This window comes from Caretta caretta, chromosome 1, assembly GCF_965140235.1.
Source record: "Caretta caretta isolate rCarCar2 chromosome 1, rCarCar1.hap1, whole genome shotgun sequence".
NCBI lineage: Eukaryota > Metazoa > Chordata > Testudines > Cheloniidae > Caretta > Caretta caretta.
The window spans coordinates 348,838,658-348,861,732 of NC_134206.1; the positions used below are offsets into that span (position 1 = coordinate 348,838,658).

Below are 23,075 nucleotides of genomic sequence, written 5' to 3' on the forward strand. Positions count from 1 at the left end.
TGAATACAACAGGGGATAAAGCTTCTATTTGTACATGGCTATACTGTTGATAGAAAAAGGGAGGCAAAATTTTTTTGAGACACGATTTTAATGAGACTCTGATTTAAAAAATCTAAAACTTTAAAAAGTAAGAATCCAAAAGCAAGATTATCCTACTGTCATAAAACAGTATTAGAGATGTTACTGAAATGTTACAATACCAAGCTACTCTGGACCAAACCTAGAAAATATTCTTTCTACACTTGCAGAAGACTGTACTGTACTGTCAAAAGCTGAAGTGTTAAAATCAATTTTTATAAGTGCTTGGCTTAATTTTTTTAACAATTAATTTGTTTTTATTTAAATCAGATTTTTAGCACTTCCCTGCCATCAAAGTTGGTCTAGCACATCGCTAGTTCATTTCAAGTTGAAAAATTGAAAAGTTTGTTTCCCTCCTTCAATCTATGAATAAAAACAAATTGGGGACAGGATGAGATTTATTAGTTCTAAAATCTTGAAGTATATGGTAACTAGAAACAATGAGGTAAAATCACTTCCTACAGATTTTGATCTTTTCCTCCTTTCCCCCCAGCCCCTATTAACCAGAACATTTAAGGCCGTTTTATTTTAAGTTTTAAAATGCTATTTTTGTGTATTTTAATTGAATTGCTGCTTTCCCTCCCACCAGTCTGGCACTTGTCCCCTCTGCACTTAAATTGGATGGCTTCCTCCTCCACATTCCCTTTGTGACAGCACCAGGGTCACTGAGAGCACAGGAGACAAGCTCCCTGCTCCCAGTTCTGGTACCTGGGCTGGAGTAGCTGGAGGCAGCCTTTATAGGGAAAAACTGGCTTTGACCCTGTAGCCTTGGGCTGGACCATGCTTGGTCACTCTGAAGGTGGCACAGAGAGTCTGGTCAGGGTGGGGAATTCAGTTTGTGAGGGGAATGCAGTATGCTCAGTCAGTCTATGGATATGGTATATGTGTAGTCTGGACCCCACTAGGAGCTGTAAGGACTCTTTGGAGATCTTAGCAGTTGAAATCTTGATCTTTAATTCCCACCCCCGCCCTCCCTAGCTCATAAATTTGGGCAGATTTTCATGGTGATGGCAAAAAGCATATCTCTGACACAAAGGCCACTCTCTGCCACATTTCAAGTCCTTGCTCCAAAGCATGGGGGCACTAGAATTTTTCAAAGAAAAGGTCATCAGAGTTTGTTTGTTTTTTTACCATGGATACTTTTCTCTCTAGCCTTGTGCTTGGAAATAGTTGAGCCACTTTGGCTGAAATTTTCCATTCAGTTCAACTGGTTAAAAGCTGGCAAAATTATAGGTAACTGAAAATAGGGGAAATGTTGGGCAACTTTAATAATACCAGCCCTGTCTACTGCTCCTGATTATATTCCTTTTAGGAGTGGGCTTCATGAACTACCTGACCAAATATTTCCCAGTCCAAGTCAGTATTACTGATTCCCTTGCCAAGACATGGGATTGCTGAAAGCCTACAAAATGTGTAGCAGATCACATATCATGCTGTTCTTCAAACTCTTCATTACACACTATGAAAGCGACTACCTAGAGCTTACCCCAGCTCTCCACCAGAGTCTATCAGAGCCCCTCAAATTCAAATAAGAGAAAACACTGTTTACACAACTGTCCCCTGCCACTGCAGAACTTGAAATGAAGGCAGGGAAGAATTGTAACCGATGGGGTGGTGCTCACAGTAGTTTCCAGAATAAATCAGAGATAAAATAAGTTTATGCAGCATGAGCCAAATTGGGCATTCCACATTGTTTTTGTTAAGTTTTCCAAATAAATTCCAGTTGCTGATGTGTTATGGGAAACAGAAAATATACTGCAAAATGATTGCATGCTGGCAGAAGGGAGATGACTCATTACCAAGTGCTGATTCCACACATGACCACTTCCAAACTGCTCCCTACCCATCTTCCAACAGATGTTCAACCACCCCTAAGTCACAGGGAAAATTGCAAAAAAATATTTTTGATAACACAAAGAATTCATGAAGAAAGAAATAAGTGAAATGTGTTGGCCTGCATCAATTCTTGGTTGAGCTAAACAATGAGAAGCCAGAGCAGAATTCGTCTTTTTAAATTACAAGAAAACTGTGGCAAAAATCCAACATGGACAGCCAATCTCTGCAGTGACATGACTCATCAATGGGAATTGGAAGGGTCACCATGACCCACTCATCCTCGGTCTGTCGGCTGAGATTGCCAACAAAGATGCAAATTACTGACAACTGTGGTGATGGTTTTCATTATATGAGGCCTTGTCCACTACTAGAGTCCATCAAACCCATTCAACGTATGTCACTGAACAGCCTGTTTCAGTGATTGCTCTCCTATTGAAGTCACTTTGTGACCTCAAAGGTGAAACTGGTCATGTTTTGGAAATAGGACTTGCTAGTGACAATAGCAGTGCCAGTCCCAGAAGACAGCATGGAATAACTTGCACATCAGCTAGGTGTGGAAAATCTTGAGGCAGTAAAAGAATTAATATCCTAAAATGTCCATTTGAAACAAATGTCTGTAGCTAAAGTTGATTATGAGAGCCTTGTATTTCTAGTGATACTCACACAGCTTAAAGAAAGGGGGCAGTTTGCCACAGGAGGAGACGCCACTGCACCGACTATGCTGAAAGCAGTGCGTGTGACACAGTAGAAGACACAGAAAACAAATAAAATCATGATTGGTGTGCAGAAAATAAAGAAGGAAGTGTTATTTACTCCTTCTCATAACACAAAAATGAGGGGTCACCAAACGAAATTAATTGGCAGCAGGTTTAAAGCAAACAAAAAGAAGTATTTCTTCACACAATGCACAGTCAATCTGTGGAACTCCTTGCCAGAGGATGTTGTGAAGGCCAAGACTATAACAGCATTCAAAAAAGAACTAGATAAATTCATAGAGAATAGATTCATCTATGGCTATTAGCTAGGATGGGCAGGGATGGTGTCCCTAGCCTCTGTTTGCCTGAAGCTGAAAATGGGTGACAGGGAATGGATTACTTGATGATTAGCTGTTCTGTGCATAGAATCCTAGAATATCAGGGTTGGAAGGTGTGATGGTGCCCCCCATAAGGCTTTATGGAAATATGCTTCTGAATATAAACATATGACATAACTGGTATATGTTTTATGCTACATATGCCATATAACATATCTACGTAAAGGTTATGATCTACTGAATATATTCATCCTATTTGTATGCATGTGTCATCATTGTATTTGAAGTTATGAATATTGGCTGTATTCTTGTTCAATTTTAAATAACCTTAGTAAGGCATTTGGTCAGCCTCTTTAGAAAGGAATTTGCTAGTTAAGTACCCAATCAAGAAGCACTTAATGCACAATGGATCTTGGAAGGTTCCAATCCACATAAGAAGTCTACCTGAGGATGTTCAAGGTAGCATGTAAACAATGGCTTCTGTCTGTAAAAACTGAGTCTTGCATGAACATGTGACTTGCCCACGTGACTCCATCTTGGAGCTGGACTTTGCATAGTAGAGAGGAGAGGGTCTCCACCCACAAGAGAAAGTCTATTTAAGCAGGGGAGACCCCTCCATTTTGTCTTCAGCTGGCTAAAGAGATAGCCTCTCCACCCCCAAGGATATCTGAAAGAAACTGGAACAAAGGACAGTAACTACAGGGGGTGTGAGTGATTGCTGGACCCAGATTAGAAGGAGACTAGTCTGTAAAAGGAAGCTTACTGGAATTCCTCTAAGAGTGAGATTTTTATCTGTATTCAGTTTTCTTAGACATAGATTTGCTTGTTCTATTTTATTTTGCTTGGTAATTCAATTTGTTCTGTCCGTTACTACTTGGAACCATTTAAATCCTACTTTCTGTATTTAATAAAATCACTTTTTACTTATTAATTAACCCAGAGTATGTATTAATACCTGGGGAGGGGAGGCGCAAACAGTTGTGCATCTCTCTCTATCAGTGTTATAGAGGGCAAACAATTTATGAGTTTACCCTGTATAAGCTTTAACATGTATAAGTTTGAACCCCATTGGGAGTTGGGCATCTGAGTGTTAAAGACAGGAACACTTCTTAAGTTGCTTTCAGTTAAGTCTGCAGCTTTGGGGCACGTGGTTCAGACCGTGCGTCTGTGTTGGAGCAGACGGGCATGTCTGGCTCAACAAGACAGGGTGCTGGAGTCTCAAGCTGGCAGGGAAAGCAGGGGCAGAAGTAGTCTTGGCACATCAGACCCGTCACAGAAGGGACCTCAGGAGGTCATCTAGTCCAAACCCCTGTTCATTCCCTCTGAAGCACCTGGCACTGGCCACTGTTGGAAGACAGAATACTGGACTAGATGGACCATTGGTCTGACCCAGTATGGCCGCCTTATGTTCTAATGTAAATCCAGATCTTGGAAAAACATTTTCAAGCAGCAAAGGCTCCAGACATGCTAACTGGCTCCAGAAGACTCCCTCAGGAGCTAGAACAACTGTATGGGAAGTCCTGACACCATAGAATATCAGGGTTGGAAGGGACCTCAGGAGGTCATCTAGTCCAACCCCCTGCTCAAAGCAGGGCCAATCCCCAATTTTTGCCCCAGATCCCTAAATGGCCCCCTCAAGGATTGAACTCACAACCCTGGGTTTAGCAGGCCAATGCTCAAACCACTGAGCTATCTCTCCCCCGCACCAGCAGTGTCGGACAGCTCATTCCACTTGGTATGCACCAGAAGTTTATTCCTGCCCTCGGATAATTCATTTAAATAGCTGGTGCTGTTTATTCATGTTTAAATCTATTCATTATTATTCACTTCACATCATTCATTTATTCTGTTTATCCACAGGAGAGGGGTAGCATAGGCAGTGGCAGCTGAGGGATCTGCTGGGGTTGAGAAAGACCCATTGACCATTCAGTCCTTGGTATCACTGCTGGAACTGCTAATTCTGGTGATGTTTTTCTGGGAACTGGTCTCGGCATGGGCTGAAGCCAGTGCACCATGATGATTCATTCTTACAGATTTTAGTCTGTGTTTCTCATTGGGAACTGACTGCTTTGAGTAGCAGTGGGAGATGTGGAATGCTGTCTTTGGCATTACTTCTTCCTGCTGAAATCCTCAGCCAGCTGGTTATTTCTTCCTGACTGTGTTATTTCTAGATACTCCTCTACCTCCTCCCCAAGCCCCAACTCTCCCAATTCCAGTCTGTGCAGCTTGGAAATTAATTTGCAAAGTGCTCTCCATGGAGCAAAGACAATATACTGTGCATAATCATACTTTGTTTTTCTATGGCCCCTTCCACCCAATGATCTTAAAGTCCTTAACAAAGATTGATAAATTAAGCTTCACAAATCAACGCTATGAAGTAGGTAAACGTTTTTGTTCCCGTATTGCAGACTGGGAAAATGAGGCAGAGGTAGGTCATGTAACTTAAGCCTGTGGCAGAACGCAGGTTTCTGGATTCATTTTCTAAAAGCAAGTCATTGGGCCAGATTAATTCTAAACTGTAAGCCCCCATGGGCTGGAAAGGGAGCATGGCTTCTGGAGACATGAAGTCTGCCTAGATTCATAACGTCCACAGCCTCTCCTGGCTCAACTCCTATGTTAGAATTCAAAGCTGCCCTCCCGCAGGATGAGCACATCAGTTATCTGGAAATCACTAAGGGGCATGGAAATTTGCACAAATTAACCTTCCTGAACGAGGAGAGGCCTAAATCTATCTAACCTGTTCTTATTTTAATCTTAAACACACATTACTCAACATCAGTGTGCTGTTTGGACATTTAGCATCACTCACATCAAGGCAACCCAGCTGCTAACTTCAGGAAATACAAAAGCATCTGAATTTGTTTTTTTATGTCTATGAGTAACTGATACTTGAATTCCCAAAAGGAGGCTGGGACTCCCATTGTTTTTACAGTGCTCTTGTTTTCTTCCTCTTTAACCGGCAACTATTTGTAGGTTATGAAAAGCATTGTCAGAGCTCCCCTTGACTTCAAGTAGAGTTGTGGATGCTCAGCACCTCTGAAACTTGGAGCCTCAGGTAGAGATGACCAATGCCTACTGACAGTGGGGGGAGAAAGGGCAGAGTGAGCGCAGCTGGCTTCAAAAGTGTTACTGAGCATGCTCATTTTGTGTGAGCATGCTCAGTACAAGCCAAGCCGCAAATCTGATGGGGGGAGGGGCATGTGACCCCATATACCTCTCCCCACATGTCAGTTCTGGCCCCAGGTGTCTATAATAAAATACCCAAAAATCCAGGCATCCAAAATTAGAGGCCACTTTGGAAAATCTGGGTCTTGACCATGCTAAGCACTCCCCATGTCGTCATCCCAGAGAAGCTCAGCTATCTCAGTGGGTCGTGAATGTAGAGCAGGTCTCCCAAAGGGAAAGACTTGCAGTTGTGTTTCTCCCCGGATGTGAACTCACAGTTCATTCAGCAGGCAGCTCAGAATCCTGGGCACAGGGAGGCATTCTTTAAGGTGTGTAAGTAATATTCGACCAAACCCAAGATGCACATATGTAAGGATATGGACTTGAAAAATAGTTCCAAGGACTATTTCATAACAGTTCCACTGATATCTTATCAGTTCCAAAGGATTCCACATAATCTCAGTGTGCTGCGTCACTGAAGTGATGGCCACTTTTTAACAATTTTCCTTTCCTTCTTGGCAGACAAAGGGCCTGATCCAATGCCCATAAATTCCAGTGGGCCTTGTATTAGGCCCAAAGAGAGAAGGAGGAATGGGAAAGGAAAGAGGACTTAGGGTGGGTCAACTGGTTCAGCTTGAAAAGGAAAACCTCACAACTCATTCCCAACCCCTGATTTAATCCAGCCAAAGCCTTCAAGGTTTGATGCTAAAGCAGTGAGATGCACCAGGGCCGTGGTGGATTCTGCAGGACTGCTAGATGCATATCTAATATGCAGTGCCTTTTTAGGGGTCCCTTAAGGAGAAGCCCATGACCCCACAAATAGGAATAGAGATGCATGGAGGCCGAGCAGAGTGTCTTCTCATGTGTCTGAAGCAGAGGTGAAAGTAAGCCCGTCCGGTCCGGTCCAGCGTACTCATAAGAAAGTGGCCACCGGTACACAGCCAACTGTATCAGCAGGGCCGCTGAAGGGGGGTGGGGGGAGGAAAGGGGGCAGTTGCCCTGGAGCCCGGTGATTTAAAAGGGCCCGGGCCTACCCCCTGGCTCTTTAAATTGCCACTGGAGCCCCAGGGCTCCCGGCTGCCGCCGCTACCCCGGGATTCCAGCGGTGATTTAAAGGGCCTGGGGCTCCTGGCCACCACTGCCGCTACCGAGACAGTGGCTGGAGCCCTGGGCCCTTAAATCGCCGCCAGAGTTCCGGGCAGCGCAGGCTGGGCAGCGGTGAAGGGCTGGCTGGGGTAGTCTGGCCCCAGCCCCACCCCTTCTGCCTGAGGCCCCGCCCCTTCCAGGGGCCCAGAGCGCCCCCCTCCCCCTTGCCCAGGACCCCGGCCGCCCTGCATACTGGTCAGTTACTTTCATCCCTGGTCTGAAGTCCTGTAGCTTTATTCGCAAACAGGGGGACACTGGGTGCATGTACACTGGGAAAATCCATAGGAGTTTTTCTGCACCTGTGCAGCTGTACTGATGGAGACAGGTGTTTTTACCATGCTCATCTAACCCTGCCACAACTAGCAGAGCTGCATTCATGCAGAAAAATGCTTGTCAATATTCGTAGTGTTAATAAGGCCTCTGAGGGGAAATTGTAGAGGAGGGAACTAAAGAGATAGAGCAGTGAGTGGATCTGGCCACAATTGGGAAGCAGTGCCAGGAGCTGCCAAGATCCTCATAGACTCATAGATATTTAGGTCAGAAGGGCCCATTATGATCATCTAGTCTGACCTCCTGCACAAGGCAGGCCACAGAATCTCACCCACCACTCCTGCAAAAAACCTCTCACCTATGTCTGTGCTATTGAAATCTCAAATCGTGGTTTAAAGACTTCAAGGAGCAGAGAATCCTCCAGCAAGTGACCCGTGCCCCATGCTACAGAGGAAGGCAAAAAACCTCCAGGGCCTCTTCCAATCTGCCCTGGAGGAAAATTCCTTCCCGACCCCAAATATGGCGATCAGCTAAACCCTGAGCATATGGGCAAGATTCATCAGCCAGATACTACAGAAAATTCTTTCCTGGGTAACTCAGATACCACCCCATCTAATATCCCATCACAGGCCATTGGGCCTATTTACCATGAATATTTAATTATCAAAACCATATTATCCCATCATACCACCTCCTCCATAAACTTATTGAGTTTAATCTTAAAGCCAGATAGATCTTTTGCCCCCATTGCTTCCCTTGGAAGGCTGTTCCAAAACTTCACTTCTCTGATGGTTAGAAACCTTCGTCTAATTTCTAGTCTAAATTTCCTGGTGGCCAGTTTATAACCATTTGTTCTTGTGTCCACATTGGTACTGAGCTAAATAATTCCTCTCCCTCTCCGGTATTTAGCCCTCTGATATATTTATAGAGAGCAATCATATCTCCCCTCAACCTTCTTTTAGTTAGACTAAACAAGACAAGCTCCTTGAGTCTCCTTTCATAAGACAAGTTTTCCATTCCTCGGATCATCCTAGTAGCCCTTCTCTGTACCTGTTCCAGTTTGAATTCATCCTTCTTAAACATGGGAGACCAGAACTGCACACAGTATTCCAGGTGAGGTCTCACCAGTGCCTTGTATAACGGTACTAACACCTCCTTATCCCTACCGGCAATACCTCTCCTGATGCATCCCAAGACTGCATTAGCTTTTTTCACGGCCATATCACATTGGCGGCTCATAGTCATCCTATGATCAACCAATACTCCAAGATCCTTCTCCTCCTCCGTTACTTCTAATTGATGTGTCCCCAGCTTATAACTAAAATTCTTGTTATTAATCCCTAAATGCATGACCTTACACTTCTCACTATTAAATTTCATCCTATTACTATTACTCCAGTTTACAAGGTCATCCAGATCCTCCTGTAGGATATCCCTGTCTTTCTCTAAATTGGCAATACTTCCCAGCTTTATATCATCCACAAACTTTATTAGCACACTCCCACTTTTTGTGCCGAGGTCAGTAATAAAAAAATTAAATAAGATTGGTCCCAAAACCAATCCTTGAGGAACTCCACTGGTAACCTCCCTCCAGCCTGATAGTTCACCTTTCAGTAGGATCCGTCGTAGTCTCCCCTTTAACCAATTCCTTATCCACCTTTCAATTTTCCTATTGATCCCCATCTTATCCAATTTAACTAATAATTCCCCATGTGGCACGGTATCAAATGCCTTACTGAAATCTAGGTAAATTAGATCCACTGCGTTTCCTTTGTCTAAAAAATCTGTTACTTTCTCAAAGAAGGAGATCAGGTTGGTTTGGCACGATCTACCTTTTGTAAAACCATGTTGTATTTTGTCCCATTTACCATTGACTTCAACGTCCTTAACTACCTTCTCCTTCAAAATTTTTTCCAAGACCTTGCATACTACAGATGTCAAACTAACAGGCCTATAGTTACCCGGATCACTTTTTTTCCCTTTCTTAAAAATAGGAACTATGTTAGCAATTCTCGAATCATACGGTACAACCCCTGAGTTTACAGATTCATTACAAATTCTTGCTAATGGGCTTGCAATTTCATGTGCCAATTCCTTTAATATTCTTGGATGAAGATTATCTGGGCCCCCCGGTTTAGTCCCATTGAGCTGTTTGAGTTTCATTTCTACCTCAGATATGGTAATATCTACCTCCATATCCTCATTCCCATTTGTCATCCTACCATTATCCCTAAGATCCTCTTTAGTCTTATTAAAGACTGAGGCAAAGTATTTGTTTAGATATTGGGCCATGCTTAGATTATCCTTAACCTCCACTCCATCCTCAGTGTTTAGCGGTCCCACTTCTTCTTTCTTTGTTTTCTTCCTATTTATATGGCTATAGAACCTTTTACTATTCGTTTTAATTCCCTTTGCAAGGTCCAACTCTACTTGACTTTTAGCCTGTCTCACTTTATCCCTACATGTTCTGACCTCAATAAGGTAGCTTTCCTTGCTGATCCCTCCCCTCCCCCATCTTCCACTCCCTGTATGCTTCTGCTTTTTCTTAATCACCTCTCTGAGATGCTTGCTCATCCAGCTGGGTCTACAACTCCTGCCTATGAATTTTTTCCCCTTTCTTGGGATGCAGGCTTCTGATAGCTTCTGCAGCTTTGATTTAAAATAATCCCAGGCCTCCTCTGCCTTTAGATCCATACGTTCTTCAGTCCAATCCACTTCCCTAACTAATTTCCTTAATTTTTGAAAGTCAGCCCTTTTGAAATCAAAAACCCTAATTGCAGATTTATTTTTGTTAATCCTTCCGTTCAGTTTGAACTGAATTAGCTCATCATCACTTGAGCCAAGATTATCCCCTACAACCATTTCTTCTATGAGGTCCTCACTATTCACCAAAATCTCTCTCAAAAGTTTAAGACGTTAGTCCTAACACATATTTGTCAGACATTTCTTGTGCAGGACAAGATCTTACTTGATCTTGGAGCTACAAACAAATAGTTTTAACTGCAGTAAAACAAATACTGCAGAAAAGCATAAAGGAAAAAAAATCCCATTCTCCCTGTCCAAGTGTAATAAAAAAAAAATCACAGTGTATAATATATACCATGTAAACGCCCACTTTGCCCTCAGGCAGCGCCTTTCACCCAAGGATCTCAAACCAATTTATAAAGGTTAATGAATTAAGCCTTAACAGTCCTACAGGATAATATTATTACTGCTATTTTACAAATATGTAAATTGAAGGACAGAGAGGGTAGAGCTCAAATTTTTAAGTGGCTTCTAATTTTGGGTCTTTGTGTTTCTGAATGCCCAACTTTAGACACTTCCCAGTGTCTGATTTTCAGAGGAGATAAACACCTATCACACCACTGGGAACTGCAGATGCAACTTTCTGAAACTCGGGCCACAGGGACTCAATTCTCGACTGCTGTGCACCTTGTGAATTTTTTTGTATCTGTGCAAAATAGGTTCAAAACACTCCCATTTCTATCAGTGAGGGGAGAATTCTGAATTGGTAGTGTTTTATATCCGCTTCGCATGGGTGTGAATGATTACATGAAGTGCCAGATGGAGCGAATCAGGTCTGAGGGCTGAGATACACAAAGGAGCCCTAGAGAGCTAGGTGACTTTGGGGGGGAGGGATAGCTCAGTGGTTTGAGCATTGGCGTGCTAAACCCAGGATTGTGAGTTCAATCCTTGAGGGGGCCATTTAGGGATCTGGGGCAAAAATTGGAGATTGGTCCTGCTTTGAGCAGGGGGTTGGACTAGATGACCTCCTGAGGTCCCTTCCAACCCTGATATTCTATGATTCTATGACTTTCCCTGGGAGTTAGGTGCCTAACTTCATTAGGTCCCTTTGAAAATCTAAACCTCAAAGTCTAAAGGTGGATACCCAAAATTACAAACCACTTTTGAAAAACTGACCCGTGGTGAGTTGCCCAAGGTTATTTTGTAAGTTACTGGGAGAGGAAGGACTAGAAAAAATGGTTACTTTGGTTCTTTGAGATGTTCTGTCCATGAGATCCCACTCATGGTGTGCAGGTGCCCTATGCACTGGAGATGGGGCAGGGATGGAGACTGAAGTGGCACATACATCCTTGGCTGGGTCCAAAATTTCTTCATTTATGGGCATGGCAATGCAACCTTGAGAGACTGGTTGTAAGATATCAAATTGTTTACATGCTTTCTAAAGAGGAATTTCAAAACTTCTGCCATCTTTTTGAGGTTGTCTTGAAATGCCCTACAGCCCTCAGTGACATCAGGGGCAAATGAAACCATTTCTTCATCCAGAGAGGAGGGTGAAAAATATAAAGGCACTGATGGATCCTCTTGTCAACCCATGTCCTCTCCTTCATTCTGAAGTTGCTGCTCCTCTGGAATGACATCCTCTCTGAGGCTCTTGAAGGAGGAAACTAGAAGTGGTCCAGATACTGAGTATGCCCATGAATGCTTATGTTGCCGTGTCTAGAAGCCATAAGAATACATTATATTTGACCAATGAGGTGGGATCCAAGAATGGGAATTTCAAGTACACGACCTCTATAGAATTGGATTGTGATGAGAATCACTTTTAGAAAAGTCCCTGTCTCTAGAGCGACCAGGAGAAAAGGTTCCTGCTGGAAGCAGCCAAGGAAGAGGATGATGAAAATCCCTCAATCGGAAGATTCATTCATTCATAGATTCCAAGGCCAGAAGGGATCACTGTGATCATCTAGTTGGACCTCCTGTATAACACAGGCCATAGAACTTCCCCAAAATAATTCCTAGAGCAGATCTTTTAGAGAATCCAACCTTGATTTAAAAATTGTCAGTCATGGAGAATCCACCACAAGGCTTGGTAAATTGTTGCAATGGTTAATTACTCTCATTGTTGAAAAATCACACCTTATTCCCAGTCTGAATTTGTCTAGCTTCAACTTCCAGCCATTGGATCATGTTAGACCTTTCTCGGCTAGATTGAAGAGCCCATTCTTAAATCTCCGTTGCCCATGTAGGCACTTACAGCCTATAATGAAGTCACCCTTTAACCTTCTCTTTGTTAAGATAAATAGGAGGAGCTGAGATCTTGGAGATTCTGAGGTGGGCTCCCAGATTTTCTCAGAGTCTCAGGTGAAGAGAGATCTGCATTACCAGTACCCAAGGTGGATTTTGAGATTGTAAACAGTGGAGAGTAGACTCCACTTCAGGTGGTCTCTGAGTTCCGCTCGGGCAGTGCTGGACACCTCCATTGAAACGGTCAGTACCAGAAATCTGTGCACTGTGGAAAGTGGTACCGAGTGAATCGGCACCGGGTGAGTCAGTGCCAGTGTGCTGGCTGGTGCCACCGGATTTTTAAATTATCGATACCCCAGATGAGACTGAAACAAACAGCCTCATGATCCTCAGTGCCAATAGTTGCTCCAAGGGAACAATTTTTGCTTGGTGCTGAGTTCAATGACATATCATATACCGACTTCCCCGATGCAGAACTAGTCAAGTCTATAGTGATCTATGGCTTTTTCTTACTCAGTACCAGAGGTGTGGACTGGCGCTGAGAAGCAGCTGTGCTTCTGTCTTCCACAAACAACAGGGGTGCCTCACTGCTCCGAGGGCTTCTGAGATACAGTCTTTGAGCTCTTGGATGAAGCATGAGCTCTCTTCAATCCCCAAGAGCCCAGAGCAATGTCTCTTGTAGATGCAGAACTAGACGCATGAGGTTTTAAGGAAGGGGCAGGCACCTCTTCTCTCTGGATCACTCCCAAATCAGACACTTCCCTCACAGACTTTTCCATCCCAAAAAGTCTCAGATGGGCCTCCCTTGAGTTTTGGGCATAACCGATTAGTTGCACACATTGTGGGGATAGGGATCTCCCTGAAACAAAAGGAACACTGATTGTGTCTGTCAGTCAAGGGAATTGCCGGGTCTCATGTTGGGCGACCTAGGTTTGACCATGAGGCTGATAACCCCGATACCTGTAACTCTAACCTAACTCTAATCGAAAACTATAGATACTTTTTTCCACCAGCCTAAATGAGTAAACTATAACCAGCAACAATAAAATAAGTACAGTCACAATGGTAAACACTATGTAGCAAGCCTACCTTGAGCAACTGTGGGGACACTGAGGTTGTTCCAACTTGCTGCCAGTGGTGGAAAGAGAGAACTGAGGAGCATCTGGGATCGCTCCTCTCTTTACACCCTTGGGAAGGGGAGGAGGAGGGCAGGTGGGGAACGCACACAGCCCCTACAGATAATGCTGGTGAAAACATTATCAGCTCCTGCCTGTAGGATGCTTGTGCACTATGAGTGGGATCCACACGGACAAATACTTGAAGAAGAACCTAGGAGTCTGACTAGGGTTGCCAATTTATGTTGGATGTACTCCTGGAGATTTCATCACATGACATACTCTTTAATTAAAGAGTAAACTTTAATTCCTGGAGGCTCCAAGCCAATCATGGAGGGTTGGCAACCCTAATCCAGACTTCCAGTCCCTGATTTAGACACTCAGTTCATAGACTTTAAAGCCAGAAGGGAGCTGTGATGAGGCATATGCCCTACGCTGGCAAATGAAAAGTTAACCTGGGGTGGGGGTAGCAGTGGTGGGGTTAGGCTCAATTCAGTATCAGGCCCAGTTGAGGAGGAGGATAGGGCTCCATGAAGACAGGCCTGAATCAATGCAGGGGAAGACTCTGGAGTCAGGAGGCTGTGGGAGAGGCTGTTAGGGGCTCTCCTTAGTAGTGGACTAGGGAAGAAGCTGCACATGGAGACAGAACTCCAGAGTGGGAGTAATGGAGGCTGCAGCCCTATGAGAGACACTGATAACTAGGGGGGAATGCCTGCAATGCTGTGTCTTGGCTCAAGGGGGCACCTCAGCAATGAGTTCCCCCCCATTAGAGGACCATTATGATAATTTAGTATGATCCTGCATAACACAAGACACACACCATTGACTTTCATCCAATTGGTCCTACACTGGGTCTCATCACTTGTGGTTGAATGTTCCCACACAGTATGCAATGTAAAACGTTGGCCACTTTGAACAAGTCTGAACATCCACGACAACAGCCGGAGTTGGCCCAAATGCTTTATTCGCAGCTAAGTTTCAGGATGGAAAGTCATTTGCTTTGGCCCCCATCCCATCCCTCTCTGCCTACCTTGGGTTTCCAGCAGCTGCTACTGTATAATAAGTCCTTTCTGTTAACATATGCCAGCAATGCTCTCTCCAACCATTCGCTCCCACAGTGTGGCAGGAAACCTATTTGTGTCTAAAGTGTTTAGTCTTGTGCCTGCAGTAGATTCTAAACACCTTAGGGCAGAGACTGTCTCTAGATATTTGTGAAGTGCTGAGCGCTCTGTTGATGTTCAATAAATTACACTAATTAAGCCCAAGTGTCTTTTCAAAGCCCAAACCCCCCCCCAAAAAACAAACCACAGCCTAAGTGAGCATTAGGGCTCTGAGGGGTTTGTTTAATATTTGATCAGTTGAGCGAAACACGCACCCTGCCATGGCTAAAAGCTTGTGAACTCTGATTCCCTGGAATGCTTTCCACTATCTGACAAGGACAGGCATGAAGCTGGTGTCCCTAGTGCTCTTCTATTAGACACAACCTGGCATGCCAGGCAGTTAATGTTCTCCCAGGTGCATAGTGCAACGGAACTATTTTTGGCAGGTTAGCCCTACATCTCTACCTGTGTTTTAACTGCCAAATAAAAAGGAGGGTTGTTGTTCTTAGGAGATCATGCGTGTAAAACCATTGTGAAGACAAGGCACTGTGGTTTTACAATCAGGTCAACCCAGGTCAGGGGGCATAGTGCTGATGATGGCTGGTGACAGCATGGGAAACATTGTAAGTGTCTTGTCTCCGCTCAGGATTTAACAGCAAGATAACTAGAACACATTTGCTATCTCTGTGTTAAAAATACCGCACTTTCTGTGTCATTGAGGACCAAGTCCCTCTCTCTCACTTTCCATGGATGCTGCTTAGCACAGGTGCCAAATCCGTGGGAGCTCTAGGGCTCAAACACCCATGGAAAAAAGACAGCGGGTACTTAGCACCCACCAGCCACAGCTGACCGCCAACCAGGTGTGCAGTGGCTGGTGGGAGGAGCCTGGGGGTGGGCTGAGAGGAAGGAGCAGTGGGGTCTCAGAAGAGGGGGCAGAGCGGGAGTGGGAACAGGCAGAGTCAGGGCGGGGCTTCAAGAGCAGAGCAGCAGCAGGAGTAGGCGAAGCAAGGGCGGGGCCTCGGGGAAAGACGTGGAGTGGTGGTAGGGCCTTGGGCGGCGCACCCATGGGGGGGAAAACGTCAGTGCCTGTAATGCTTAGGCACACACCAATGGGTACAAACAAGTTTAATCTGTAGAAAACTGTCAATTTTCAGAGACTTACAAGTCCGACTGCTGCTGAGACTAGTCTGAAGTTGGGATGGTTCCCAGCAGCTTTTCCAGAGCAAGTCTCACTAAGCCATTCCCCTCCGCTGCTGGAAACACTCTCTGGTCCCCCGCCTGTGCTCCCCCTTCCCTTTCCCCCCTACTAGTGCATTCCGATGCCCATGATAGATCCCAGGGATGGGCAGCGCAGGTCACACGGATGGGCTTATGGTAGCTTCTGCACAGTCACTTCATAGAGAGCAGTAGATCCATTTCGTTGTTGCCTTAAATCAATAATGCCACTGCCTCTCTGTAAGCCTAGGTTATACAGAAGCCGCTGGCGATGCTCTGAACATAAGCATTGTCCTAGCAGTGCAGGACAACTGGCCCAAACAGCAGTTCGGTGCCTACGGGCTTGTCTACACTCAAAATGCTACAGCGACATTACTTGAGCTGACCAGATGGAGTCTCCCGTTGGCGTAGGTAATCCACCTCCCTGAGAAGCGGTAGCTAGGTTAACAGAAGAATTCTTTCATTGACCTAGCGCGGTCTACTGTAGGGATTAGGTCAGTTTAACTATGTTGCTCTGGAGTGTGAATTTTTCATGACCTAAATTTTTAGTGTAGAGCAGGCCTCAGTTCCGTTTCTGCCTCTACCATCGATTCCTTTTGTTACTTAATCTCCCTGGCCTGATCAGGAATATACTTAACTTTAATGGGATTTAAGCATGGGTTTAAAATTAAGCCCATGCTTAACTGCTTTCCTGAAGAAGGGCCTTAATTCAGTCTGTAGAGAAGAGATAATAATTATGTCTTGTTTACTTTAGAGTAATAACTTCAGAACAGTGACTCATATGTGCAACATGTGGCAGAATAGGGTCCTGATCTTGGTGTAGCTTCCAGTCTCTCCTGTAAACTCCAGAATCACAAAGATTGCAACCTATATGTTCATCTTCATTTAAATTGGAATTAATTGTCAAAGATGTATATGGGTGATCAACAGGCTGTACAAGCCTTTAAGCACATTTCCAACAGAGTATGAAAGAGCCATGACTATGATGTCATAATCGCAACCTCTCTTGTGTATTATTGTTGACAAAGCCCACTATATCTCAGTGCTTAAATAACAATGAGCTAAGAACGCAGATGCCTCATTGGCAGTCACCTGAGATTTCCCATCAACCCACTGGTGCATTAACTCTTTCTCAGTGATATGGCGTTTCGATCAACTTGAAAATATTTATACACAACACCTCCGGATGTTTTCCTCACACACACTTAGATTCTTATGGTACAAATATACTTTGGTTTTAGTCCTTTCTCACAGTGATCTTTCAAGGGCATCATAAGTTGGATATCAGGTTCAGGTGGGGAGAAAAAGGAGGCAGTAGCTGATCAAGACGTCTGCATTTTGTGTAGCAATTTCTTTGTATGCTGCACATAAACGATACAGTATACAGAGAAAGGAGTGTTGTTCAATAGATGTAGCACTTGGCTGGGGGGTCAGTTTTCAGTACTTTTCTCAGCAACCATGTAAGGATTCATAGGACTAGAACCCAGGTCCACAGAGCCTGGAACAACTGAGGTGCCTTTGTTGCCACCAGATCACATAGAATGCTAGCCAAGGAGCACTGAGGAATTAGGCGCCCCGGGCCATATCACTCAAACAGGCCAGAGCAACAGCACCCTGTGGCTTCTGATTGGCCAATGGTCACTATTTAACCCTGAGGGTGGTGTAGGAAGTTGTCTGGGTAACATGCAGACTTCTGGCTAGCTGTGATGCCAGGCCTCACCTTGCTTTCTGATCTCCAGTCTCTGGCCCCAATCCGATTCCAGCCTGATAACTATCTCTGATTCTGACTCTTTCCTGTTGATCCCAGCTTGCTGACTACTGCCTTGTGGCCATCCTTGACTTGTGGCCATCAGCCCAGCTGCGGCTGCTAGGCCAGACTGCCTGTGCCCTAGTCTCTTACAAACCATGGGCAAGTTACGTTACCTTCTCTGTGCCTCAGTTTCCCCACATGTAAAATGGTGCTAATGATACTGGCCTTCCTCGGTCAAGCACATTGAAACCTATACATGAAAAGTGCTAAGTATTATTATTTATTAATTGACACTAGAACATACCATTTGAACATCTGTGTTGGGAGAATTTATGACCAAAGTAGTTAAGGACTCCGGAAAGTTTTCTCTAGATCTCCTAGACCTCATGATGTGTCTTGTCAGGCTGAAAGTACAGGACAACCTTACATCCACAATGCTGTATAACACCTACGTGTGCTTCATACATATTGATTCATCCTGGACTGAAAGGAAAGCAATAACAACACCACCTAGCTCTTATCTAGTGCTTTTCATCAGTAGATCTCACAGCATTTTACAAAGGAGGTCAGTATCATTATCGCCAATTTACAGGTGGGGAAACTGAGGCACAGAGCAATGAAGTAATTTGCCTAAGGTCACCCAGCAGGCCAGTGGAAGAGTCAAGACTAGAACACAGGTCTCCTGAGTCCTAGAGGCTGATGCTCTAGCTAAATAACACAAGCTCAACTACTGTCAAAGGCATTTTGAAAGAAATTACAGAAATTAACCAAAAAGAAAAGGAGTACTTGTGGCACCTTAGAGACTAACCAATTTACTACAGCTCACGAAAGCTCATGCTCAAATAAATTGGTTAGTCTCTAAGGTGCCACAAGTACTCCTTTTCTTTTTGCGAATACAGACTAACACGGCTCTTCCTCTGAAACCAGAAATTAACCAGACTCTGTTTAAATAACTGTGTTTACAGCTGTGAAATCCCTGGGGCCTGATTCTGATCTCACAGTAGTTTTGTGACCGGGGTCCCAGTGGGGAGCCAGCTGTGGTCACTCAGGGTGAACTGCAAAGAATGGGGCAGACAATGCCCATAAAGCTGGTGGATATTCCAATACTTAGATTCACCATGCCAGTATAAAACAGCTTCTTTATTACTTTACTGATTACTCAGAAGTCCAAACAACACAGTTCCCTTAAAGTGATCCAGCCTCAGGCCTCCATCTAGGTACCCACGTCAAATATGATGAAAATTTCTGAAAATCTTATCTCATCATATAGAAGAAAAGGTTCTACCAATCCCAAAGGATCGGACACGTTACCTCCCAGGTTAATGAATATTCCAGATCTTACCCAAATACACGCTACAGCCAATTCTTATTAACTACACTAAAATTTATTAAAAAACAAAAAAGAGAGAGTATGGTTAAAAGATCAATATACAGACAGAAAGGAGTTCAATTCACTGAAGTTCAGATTCACAGCATAGATGGTGAGCTTTGTAGTTGCAAAGAGTTCTTTCAGAAACAGTTCATAGGTTATAGTCCAATGTCCAAATATCACATTCAGGGCATACCAGCATAACTGGGACCTCGGTCTTTGCAACTCAAGTTTTTCCGATGAAGCGTAAGCTGATCTGAGATGACAGAATCAGGACCCAAGGATCTTTTATACAATTGCATGTCCTTTGACAAGATGGAGTTCAAAAGGTAATTAGGATGACTTTTAAAGAGGTCCATCACCGGTACTTAGCTATAGAATTAACATAAGGCCATTTGCTTGTTCCTCCACCATTCACATTACATTTCAAAGACAGATGAATACTGAGATATCCCTTGTTTACAATTCATTTAAATGCTAGGATCTTCTTTTGACCTCTGAATTATCAGAATACAGCATAGACAGGGCTTGTTGATTACATTGTCCACCCTACTCATACATATGTAAATACACAAAAACACAATATTATCTCCCCACATGTCTTTTGAAGGTTATTTATTTTGCAGGATGTTTAACCTCTTCTAGCCATGCGTCACAAGTATAAAACCACTGAAGTCAATGCAGTTACACTGGTGTAACATGAGTGCAAGCTGAGATTTGAATCAGTTCCTAAATTCCACAAGGAATCCACAGTCTCACCACAACTCTGCATGCTCGTGAGCAATCTCAGCAGAATGGGACAGTGACTGAATATGCCTGAAGCCTGGACTATTCTCATGCCATACTTGGTCCACTGCAGTCAGGACAGAGGCATGTTGCTAGGGCAACATAGGGGAAGCCTGTACTGCTGCTAGCATTCTATTGCATTGTTCAGTCACAGAGACCGTCACCTGTCACTGGTTTCTCTCATACAGCTTGTATTTATACGTTTGGCAAACTGCCAATGATCTGCCGGTGGCAGCTAGACCTAACAGCACCCCCAGTTTAAAGATGACCAACAAAGGGGAAAAATCAAGGGGGTCTTTGATCCTTTTTGATATATAAATATGGTCTGAGCAACATGTGTGTGGCAGGAGAGAAGTGGGCAGTTAAGGGTTTTTGGTGGTGTTTTTCCCCTGTGGTTTTATATATATATATATACTAGAAATTCAGAGCTGGTCTACTCTGGACAACTGAAGAACTCATAGATTTCTGACAGCAGAGATACTGTCTGCTTAAGTTAAATCTGATTAATTGAGAGGGGGACAAGGTTTTTATTTACACTATGTAAAGCTCTTTGGTTATGTTAATACTTATTTCACTAAAACACTTGGGAGAAAAGCTGGTTTGTTAATGATGCAGAACCCTCGCCCCTTCCATTAAGGGCTGAAAAAGCATTCAATACATATCTTTGTGGCTCCCAACCAGTCCTCTGTCAAAACCAGGGATGACCAGACTTAATATTTCTGGTATTTTTAAGGTTAAAAAAGCAATAAGGGAGGAAAAAATACTTTACAGGCCATTTTTATACATAAGCAAAATAGCACAAACACAATTTTTAATCCCTTGCAAGTCACCTTTGAAGGAGACACTTGAGAACTTCTCCAGGAAAGTTCCTCAGCTATAGCATTTGCTTTTCTCTTTGGTCTGACATTTCCTAGTTATTCTGAGCTCCAGGACATGCTCGAAAGGTTGATCTTGTTTTCCCCAGGATTTTCTGGGCAAGGTGGATTAAGAACTTTTATGCAGCCTGCTAGAATCATAGATCCATAAGGTTAGAAGCGACCGCTAGGGTCATCTAGTCTAACCCCCGGCCAAGATTCAGGATTTGTTGTGGGACATTTGTTTGAGTGTCGAGGGCTGTTTATATGATTATTGTACAGAGGCTCTGGCAGTAAAGGCAGTCTATTCTGGATGTTTATCTTTGATCATTTTAAATTGTGGTTTAAGTGCCTAGAGTCCAAGCAGTTGTCTTTTATAAATGGAAAGAAATGAATGAATTTATGCCAATGGCCTTGCCCAGGTGTAAGTGAGTGCAGCATTTGAGGCCCTTAAGTTTCCAAAGTATGTTTTAATTACAAATGAGTAACAAAAGTGTTTAAAATCACTTCTGGGGGGCGGGGCATGGTGGAGTATGGAGGAGGAATGTGCAAATATTTCCTTTTGGCAAGTGGGCCCAACTTGGTTTCAGCTTACTTACGCTTCCTCCATCCCCCATGATAACAGTTTGAAACATTTATTCACAGCCAGCTGTCTGTGTCTTTCAGCAAAACGCCCTATTTCCTCCACTCTTTGCTCCCTGAATTTTTCCCTCCTCTCCCCACTCCAGTAACTAAATATCAGCGTGAGAAAGCTGCACCCACTGTTCTCCTTGGATCTATTCTATTCGGATCTACAGAGGTTCATATACTGTCCTCATCACCTGAGCAGCTGACTATCCTTCTGGTAGCGCATCATACAAGGAGATTAACAAGGCTAAAGGAAATGAGCAGGAGTCACGTTGCAGCGACAGTCCTGCCACCCTTTTGCCCAACGCCATGTGAGCTCAGCTCTGCACCAGGATGGATGACACACACTTTCCCTCTCCCTCTGCTTGGAGGAGACTAGCTGCTCTAACTTCACCCAGTCCAGTGCTGCCCACTCATACTATGGTTGGCTCTGTGCAGGGGCACAAGGACATGGAGGGAAGTAAAGACTCCTTGCATCCCTCTCCCCTTTGCACACTCACACAGGGCCAACCCGCAGTCTGACTCCCCTTATTCAAAGTTTCATCCAACTCATCTCCTTTTGGGTGGGAAATTGATTACAGGGGGCTCCTAAATGTATTCCAGAAAGAGGATTCTCTTCTCCCATCAAATCCTAGAAATTCTGCAATGTGTGCAGTGCCCGGTGGCTCTGATTTCAAGCCAGGTTTCATACAGTGAGAGGCAGTACTCACCTAATTACAGCAAACACCCCTAATTTACAGTCCACCAAAAAGCTGGTTGCACATTTAATCATGGGAATCAGCTTCCAAGTGAAAGATCTTTGTTAGGTATAGTACAAAGGTTAAAACAGCTGATGGCATCAATAGAAGCTGGCAGAGTGTCACAAAGTCTGAAAGCGAAGGATATGCAGTTAAGACATTGTAAAGTTGTATAACTGCATACTTGTATTAGATATCCTGTGAAATTATTTGAGGACTTCAATAAGCTCAGACATAGGTGAGAGGTTTATTGCAAGAGTGGGTGGGTGAGATTCTGTGGCCTGCATTGTGCAGGAGGTCTGACTAGATGATCATAATGGTCCCTTCTGACCTTAATATCTATGTATCTATGTATAAATGTGCTATGTTGGGTAACATATTCAAGCAATACATAATTTACTTCTATGAATTTTGTTGTTGGTTTCTTTATGAAAATTAAGTTAAAAAAAAAACACCAATAAATAAAATGTCCCGACAGGTAGTCACACAGAACAGCTGAGGTAAGTTTGAGGGGTACAAGTAGAAGTCAACAGATTGAGATGTGGATGTGCACAAACACGGGTGCTAAATCTGATGTGGAACAGAGCTCCGTGGGCAACATCAGTTCTGCTGTGTCCAGGAGCACCAGCAGCTCCGGAACGTTGCTCTTGGCAAGCGCCATCAGACGTACATCTTTACAGTAACAGAGTCAACAACAGAAAAAGAAACTAGAATCTGATTCAGAGCAGCAAATACCCTAGCTGGCCATAGGGCTGCCTGAAGTCTGAACAGACCATAGCCCCAAGCCTGCAAGTTGCATATAGGGCATGCACGAGGTCATATCAGTATGTCACCTACAGCACAAATATATGTTACAATACACTGGTCACTGGTTCAACGTCAGGTACCCAGAATTCCCCAAGGCCCTCACATCAGCACCCATATCCGAATGCACGGCATGGGGAAAAATGCAAGATAAACCTGTGGATTTTCAGTCCTTTGGGAAGCACTTTCCTGGGTGATAGC

General features: G+C 43.9%; 1 protein-coding gene across 1 annotated transcript in view; it reads right to left on the reverse strand.

Annotated features, from left to right (window-relative positions):
* Positions 1 to 23,075, reverse strand: part of IL15RA (interleukin 15 receptor subunit alpha) — a 55,445-nt gene that overhangs the window by 31,140 nt on the left and 1,230 nt on the right. The window lies entirely within an intron of this gene.